This window comes from Arachis hypogaea, chromosome 18 (genome assembly GCF_003086295.3).
Source record: "Arachis hypogaea cultivar Tifrunner chromosome 18, arahy.Tifrunner.gnm2.J5K5, whole genome shotgun sequence".
In the NCBI taxonomy this organism is placed as follows: Eukaryota; Viridiplantae; Streptophyta; class Magnoliopsida; order Fabales; family Fabaceae; genus Arachis; species Arachis hypogaea.
The window spans coordinates 131839915-131848556 of record NC_092053.1 but is presented as its reverse complement, the minus strand read 5'-3'; the positions used below and the strand labels follow the sequence as shown (position 1 = coordinate 131848556).

Genomic DNA, 8642 nt, shown 5'->3' with positions numbered 1-8642 from the left:
AATTATTGTAGCAATATTTTTATTATATGGTACCAACGAGCTATAGCTCAAATGACATAATCTTCCTATACTCATTTAAAAAATTGTGAATTTGCGTTTCACTCGTAATTTTAAAAAAAATTCTTATTATATGGCATGATTTTTGTGTCCTGCATGTATTTGGCCGGCACCTCATGTTTTATTCTACAAGTTTGATGTCTATCTTACCACTATATCCAACAACTAAATCCAAAACCTCCATGTATAAATTATAATACTATTTTTCCCTCTTTTTTATTTTGAATCTAATTGTTGCCATAGTTGTAAACTTGACGTTTTTTATTTACGACAAATATTAATCAATAAGTACATTTGAAAAGTGTAGCCTTATCTTAATATCTATAAATACATTTTTTCCATTAAAGAGAGCGCTTTTCAGGAGTAGTCTATGTTTTGGGTATGCTTACAAAGCGTCTCCTAATATAAACGTGCTATAACCTTTACGAATTTTTCCTTTTCATAAACACGCACCCTTCTCCTTCATTTAGAGATCAGAGTTTACCTTCTTCAGTTCTTGTTTGCCGTTTTCGCCCTTCATTTTAACAAACCCGTGAAACCCCTTCTTTATCCTTAATCTTGCAAAACCCTTTCCCTCTCCCTTCCCCCTTCTAATTCTCTGAAACCATTATGATGTCTCTAAAAAGTAAAAATCCTTTTCCCCTTTTAATCCTCTTGAAACCCTTGCCCTTTTATCTCTAAACCCAAACACTCATTTACGGCGTTGGCACTGGACAGACGATGGCTAATGGCAGGGAGGCATTGAGTAACGGAACCACGACCAGTAAAGAGCAACAGAATAGAGGAGGCGAGGCGAGCTGCGATGGGAATTAAGCTGTGGCCGCGAGAAAGAGATGTGATGGTGACTGATATGGGGTGGAGATGCAAAGATGTGACCAGAACCACTCACCACTCCAGCTCCACATTCTAATGTCTCAGAATCTCTCTATCCCTCTCGTAACCACTCAGTTGGTCGCGGTCAAAACTGCTCATTCTTTGTTCTCAGTGACGAAAAACAGTGAAGAACGACAAGTTGGCCTTGGTGATGACGAACCGCGATGGAGAACTGAGATGGTAGTGACGATGAACCGAGACATAAGCACTGAATAGAGATCAATGGTGTGTATGAATTTTCTGGTTTTGCAATTTTGTTGAGGATTTATTGTTCTGATATTTGGGGTTTTACAATCTTGTGTAATTTCTGCTCTTACTATGTTAGAGTTTACTTTTTTATTTTGAATTTTGCTTTATTATTTTGCATCTTGCTTTGTTAGGGTTTGTTAGTTGTTATTAGTGTTATTCTCTAATTGGAAACCAAGTACCAGCAGGTTTGGTAGTTGTTATTAGTGTTAGGGGTGTCCACGGATCGGATCGGATCGGATATGGCCGAAAATTCGATCCGATCCACATAATTTCTATCAATCGGATATGATATCCGCACTTTTTAGTGCCGGATCCGATCCGATCCGATCCGATCCGCAATTGTGCGGATCGGATCGGATCGGATATTGGATATATCCGCATGATTAAACCTTCTCTTTTTAATCATGTTTCTATGTAAAAAATTTAATAAAAATATTTTTTTCATACTTTTAAACTTATTTATTCCTAAAATATTTTTAATCAAACTCTTTCTAAATAACAAAAATAAAATAATACAATATATGAATAATAATTATTAACTAAAACATACAAACAAGTAAATATAATACCAAACATATATATATTTATTTATTTTTTAATTATTATTGTGCGGATCTGCGGATCCGTGGATCGGATACGCGTATGTAGAGCAAATATCCGCGATCCGATCCGCAAAGGGTGCGGATCGGATCGTATCCGCAATTTTTGGATCGGATGCGGATATTTACTGCGGATCTGCGGATACGATCCGATCCATGCACACCCCTAATTAGTGTTATTCTTGCGGAAGCTGGATTACTTTCTTGGGATAAACTGATTATTATGGATTAAATTACATGCTAAATAGCATGCATTTACCATGGATATCATGAAATAATTATTGATAGATTGGTTTACCTAGTCATAACTTGACCTTCATGCTACTCTTTAATTATCTGATCATAACTTGCCGGAATGAATTTACAATATTAACCTGTTCTTTCTCATTCTCTAACTCGCTCTCACTTTTCAGTTCGAAGGTGAGTATGATTGTGATAGTGATGATGAGGTATGAGATATATAGAATTCTCCTCTTTATTCTATTCTATGACAATTTCTATTTAGAGAGTATTACAACAATGCAGTGTGCTGCGCGTGCTAATTTGAAAATTTATTCTTCTGTTAATCATTCTAGCATAATCAGATAGAGAAAAATTGGAGTCTCTTTGGAAAAACAATGTCACTGGTATTTCAATGTCTCTATCTTGCTTTTTGCAAAAGTAAAACTCTTCGTTCTAGAATTTATTTTTGATGAATTGAACAAAGCGTTATAGTAGAAGATGTCTGGGGCTGCTTTTGTAACACCCTACCACACAAAGCTTTACGCTTAAGTCGTAAAACAGAGGTGATGTGGTATTACGACCTCTAAAATAAAATAAGTACATATAATAGCAGAAGAGTTATAATATGCTAGGAGCCTTGAAGGATAGGGAAAATAAAAATCGCGAGATAAAAGCGCAACGCTCAAGGAACGAGTTAACTTGCATGCTAAGAAAACTGTAACTGTCAAACATAAGATAACAATAGTAGGAATAGAGTGCTAAAGATACAAAATAACAAGCTCCTAACTTAGCCTGCGAAGTCAAGACTGGCCGGAGAATATTTACACATATATACATACATATCCGAAACCCAAAAGTACATACACACAATCCTGCCTCTCCATAAACCTCTAAGAGGATCAAAAAGAACAAGTTATGCGGAGAGAAAGCTAAGTACATATATATACATCACTGTACAACAAAACTATACAACAACACTATCCAGTAACCCCTCCGCTTTAAGAGTCCAGACGCCTAACGAGATGGCTCCCGACCTACATCTGAAAAACAACAACATAGTATGGAATGAGAACCGGAGGTTCTCAGTATGGTAAAGGTGCCACACACATAATATATAAGGTCTTGGGAATGCCAGAGGCAATCCTAGAACGCCGACACTCAGATTGTAGAGCTTAAAGTATTAAACAGAAGCCATAAAAAGTGGTTTCCTATAAATATTTAATCCTAACTTAACTTAACCTTAAATCTAAGTCCTATACTACCATTCCTCCATACCTCCAATTCCATCATGCATTTTCACAGACAAATAAACAGATAAAGGCAAACACAAGAAGGTTACAACTATTGCAGGTAACAAATACACATTTAGCATGGCAAATACAAATAGGCACACCCAATTAGAGCACAAGCAAGTAATTCAAGTAATATGCATATGATGCATGCCTGTCCTATGGCTGATGAGGCTCATCTGTCGGTTATCCAGCCAACCCGACAAGTCTGAATTGTCCTTAGACTGTCCCCCGACGTGCATCCCCAAGAGTCTATGCATAGATTTTTCTCAAATAATCAATATTGCTCAATGGGGGTAACATTCCCGGGAATTTATATAGTGCCCGGTCACACTTACGTCGTAGGGTCAACAGAGTATCGAGTTTTCAACCTGGTACACGTGGTGGCAAGCCACGGCACTTAATCCAGGGAATCTCGTATCTCAGATTATTCAAATTCATAAGCCATATAAATAATTCAATTATAATTCCTCAACATCCACATCATTCTCAATTGCATCTCATTCATCATCATACATTAAACATATTCAATCCTTATCCTTCATTATCACACCTCCCATTCCGTCCATAAATAGTTTCAATTCAAAACATAATTCATTCTTTTCTAAGAATCAAACTTCAAACTTAAAACATACTCACTTTCTTAATAACTCAAAATCAAACTATATAACATTTAAATCTAAATCTCTTTTAAATAATCATCTAAATAAAATCTCTGATTTTTTATAAAATTTCAGCAGCATCTCCTCTAAAACTCGGACTTTGCCACCCTTTTCGGGTCCAAACCTGCTTTCTTTTCAATTCAACATACCCTTCCTCATCATCATAACAATCACCACAATAAATCTACTTCAAATCAACAATTAAACTCATACAATATTCAAATCCAACAACCAAAATTCAACTAAGAATCATAGTTCACAAATCCTAGGCTTTTAACACAAATACCTCAAATCAATAATTCACCAAATCATTAGTTAATCAACAAGCACCAAACTAACCATGTTCATCAACAATAACATTCAACATCCAAAATTAATAACTAATTATCCAATAAACTTCAACCAATTATATTCATCGACAAATTACTAAATATTAAATATACACCTGCATTCCAACTTATCCTATGGTCATCTAGCCTAAGTTTTCACAGAACATTATATATTAAATGCAAGAAACCTAAACCATACCTTAGCCGATTCCCAAGTATTATTCCAAGACAATTTTCCTAAAAGAACATAGCCCTCAAAACCTCAACTAATCCGCTTCCTCCAAGTTCCAGTATTCACAATTTCAAGCTCCAATTATTTATTCACAACCTAATACACATTTATAACACATATACATCCAATTTAATACTCAAAGCTCAAATTCAATGAAAATAAAATAGAATTATCGTATCCTCACCTTACCCAAGCTTCACATAAGCAAGAGTGAACGTTTCTCTCAAGCTAATTGAATCCTAAAACATCAAAAATCAAAGAAATTTAACAAACTCGAAAATTGGGGAAATGAAAGGCTGAAGTGAAATAGCAAGTTACCTATGAAATTGTTCCGGTAGAAATGTAGAGCTCAACGCGGTGAACGCGTGGCCGCAAACGGTGCGGCGATTGGAGCTCAAGCGGGAAAGTTACGGGAAATGGAATTCACCGTAAACGAATCTCTTTTCTTCTCTTCCCTGGGAGGAGCGTCGTTGAGGGAAATGAAGGGAAACAAGAGCCCGAGGCTCTTTTTAATTGTTGGACTAATTGGGCCCACAGCCCGGTTTGGGCCCGGTTCAACCGGTTCGGCCCGTTCGATCCAATCTTGGACCGATTTCTTCGAAATTGGTGTCAAAATTCTCGTTTCGATGAGCTCTATCCTAATTTGATATAATATTCGTGTTTCTAATATTTCTTATTAAAAATTAATTTATTGACTAATTATCTACTAATTTAACCGGGATTTACAGCTTTAAAAAATATTCGATGCGCATCATCCTACTTTTCAATTATTGATTTAATTTGATAATGTAACTTGGATGCATATTATTATTCACACTGGTACTTTGATGCTTTTGCAGGAGAATGCTAACAATTTTGCAAAGTTAAAAGGCCTGGGGCAGGGTATAGTACATGCTACTTCAAATTTTGAGTTGAGGCCTTTATGATTACCAAGTAGATTAAGGTCAAAAGTAGGCATTGTTGCATTAATACCATTACATTATAGTTCTATTGAAACTAAGATTTAATGGCCAAAATTTGGTAACGAGCATTCCCATGTTTATAATGTTGCCTTTACAGGTGATGCAGTAGCGTTGAAAAGCGTAGCCTATTCTGGTAAAAATGGAAGCTAAAAAGCGTAACCTTTAGTCCTGGACAGCATTACTTGAAAAGCGCACCCTATTCCCAAACGCCAAAAGCGTAGCACTTGGTGCAGAAAAGCGTAGCCTTTGAGAATAGACAACGGCTGAATAAGCATCCCCTACGAAAGCGTCTTCGTAGCCCGAAAAGCGTAGCCATAGCCTAAGGCATCATTTTTTTTCACTTTTGGCTACACTTTTTAAGTGTACATGAATGAGTATTTTTCTTGTAGTGTTTTGGTACTTAACCGTCAATTTAAGAATTTTATATTAGATATTCGTTAGAATGATCAATTCTTAGATTTAAACGAAATTAGTGTTATTTCTTAGAAATCAATTCAAAAGAGTATTATTTTATCTTCTTTTGAAATTAGTTTTAATTTTTGTGTAGCAATTACATTAATTGAAATAACTTTTCTAACTATGAATATCAATAAGAGACTGCTTCTAATTGTGTTGGGAAGTGAATTTTTAAATAATTATTTAGTAATATATATAGAAAGAGAGAAATTTTGATGGTAGTGTTAAGAAAAAAATTACTTAATTTTTTAAAAATATAAAGCCTAAAACGATAGAATTCTAAATTATATATTATTATTTAAATTACTATTTTAGTATTTTAATTGGTATATTAGATATTTTGAAGGCTAATCGTATTTTACAATAATAAAATATAATCATAACAATAATCATGCTATATGTACATAAAAAATAACTACTCATATAAAATACATATTAAAATACAAAATACACATTGAAAATAAGTTAAACAATAATAATGTATTTATACACAGATACATAATGGTTAATAGAGAATTTAATATTTAATTTTTTATGTACATATATTATTTTTATTATAAAAATTATTGTCATTTTATATAAATTTTGCTCCGTTATAAAAAATTTTTGGATTCGTCACTGACTCTAACTCTCTCTGTAATAACTTTCTCTCTTCTCCATTCCTTCGTCGTTGTCGCGCCTCCCAAAATTGTTCACCCCTCAAGTAATTAACTTGAACATACTTTGGCAGAGGTGAATTCATAAAGTCTTCATTCCTATCCAATTTTCTCTTATCTCCTTTGACAATGACATATAATTTTTTATATCGGTTTTATCTAGATCTGGTAAGATTAAAATTTTAGCATGAATAGTTAGATTTATTTAAAAATTTAAAAGTTCACCGATTTATAATTTAGTAAAAATATATTGAAAAAGGAAAAAAAAAGATAAAATAATAATATTCAAAGCATTTAACTATTATTACGGTGACATGGTGAACAATTACATTTAAGAGTGATAATAATGTGCTTCAAGTAATGAGAATTCAAAAGTGTTTTTTTTTTAATGAATAATTTGGGAAAAAAAAGAAATTTGGTTATTAATATTTTAAAAATTAAATATTCATCCATTTTAAATAATAATTTAATCATAGAATGATTTTATTATGATTAAAATATTAACTCTAATTAAGCTGAAATAACTCAAGTTTTAAGTATAATTAGTTATCAGATTAAGATAACATCTAATTAATTAAAAGTTGATACATTATAGAAAATAAATTACATATTATTTTAAAGAAGATCGGGTAGAATTTACCCGTGTGTGTGTGTGTATATATATATATATATCCTAAACGTTAAATCTTCTATTGCTAATGATTCATTTGTTATTGTTCTTGTGTGGATGAATTTCCAAGGTATAGCTCGCCTCTTGCGCTGTTGTCATATGCCTTTTCTTTAATGGAGTGAGAATAACTCGGATGTCGAAGAACATAGTAGGTGGGTACCTGCAAAAGACACTCCGACGCTTATGTCAGTAAGTGTTTAAGAGGTATAAGAACTCTATGATTATAAAATGTTAAACATGAAATAGAACTTATCATGTATGTGTGTCTTAAAATATAGAAATTGGTGCCTTTTATAGACATGGAGTTGATGAATAGAGTTGATGTTATGATCGTTGGTCATTAAGTCAGAATAATGGTTATTGAGATTGTCCGTTATAAACTTAGAATTAAGGCAAATAAAGTTGAATTATGATTCGTAATGCACAATAAAAACCAAGCTATAAGGTGATGGATCACAGCCCCAAGTTTTGTCTGCCGATCATATGATTCAGGCTAAGCTTAGAAAATTAAATGAGTTATAACTCGGTAAAAAGATAGGTGAATGAATAATGATATGGTGAGCCCCCAAGCTTAGTCGGGTTATTATGTCGGTATTTATTCAAAAAATAATTGAGTGGTAAGAGTTATTCAATCAAGATAGTTGTGTGGGGATATTTTTTCGCTTAAAAACAATTTTTCATGACATGCATATAGCATTTGATTGTATGTGAACTGAAGATTCAGAAATAGATATTCATTGACAGAATTGATTGTATGATTCGAGGATATAATGGTTAATTGTCTTGGAAATTTTTCCAGCTCACAATAACTTGTTGATGAATTTTTGGCTCAAAATAATTAGTTATTGAATATTTACAATTTATAGTGAAAGTCATATGACATGAATAAGATAAATTGAGAAAATGAATATATATAAAGTCATAATATATATTGAATAATATATTGTAAAAGTAAAAGAGTTCAAAGTAAAAAAATATACCTTAAAAATTGATAATTATAAAAAAGAAGACGACATATATGAATGTCATACATGTCAAATATAAATTATTTAATTTTATTTGTTAATATTTAAACTTTATTTTACAGAATTTGCATTAACTTGTTAATTTAATGATATAATAAATTTTGTTTAGCTATGAAGTATATTTCTTGTGCAAAAGTAGTAAATTTGCATGTTTATAATTATTTTTTGTTTAATTTTTTGTATTAGACAAATAATAACATAAAATTTAATAGCATAAAGTATAGAACATATATTGAGGGTTGAATATAATTAATAAATTAGTAAATATTAGTTACACAAAATATAAATACAAAAATATGTGTGAATAACATATATAATTTTACTTGTGTAAGTAGAGAGCTTTGAAAAAGTTAGTGAAATT

The 8642-nt window shown here is 32.3% G+C and overlaps 1 long non-coding RNA gene across 1 annotated transcript; it reads right to left on the bottom strand.

Annotated features, from left to right (window-relative positions):
* Positions 1–2712: 2712 nt before the first annotated feature.
* LOC140181193 (uncharacterized) lies at positions 2713–4996 on the bottom strand. Its single transcript, XR_011876088.1, has 4 exons — positions 4831–4996; positions 4697–4751; positions 4480–4608; positions 2713–3040 (listed from the first exon to the last, which is right to left on the bottom strand). It is a non-coding gene; the product is annotated as an uncharacterized lncRNA (long non-coding RNA).
* Between the last annotated feature and the right edge of the window lie 3646 nt (positions 4997–8642).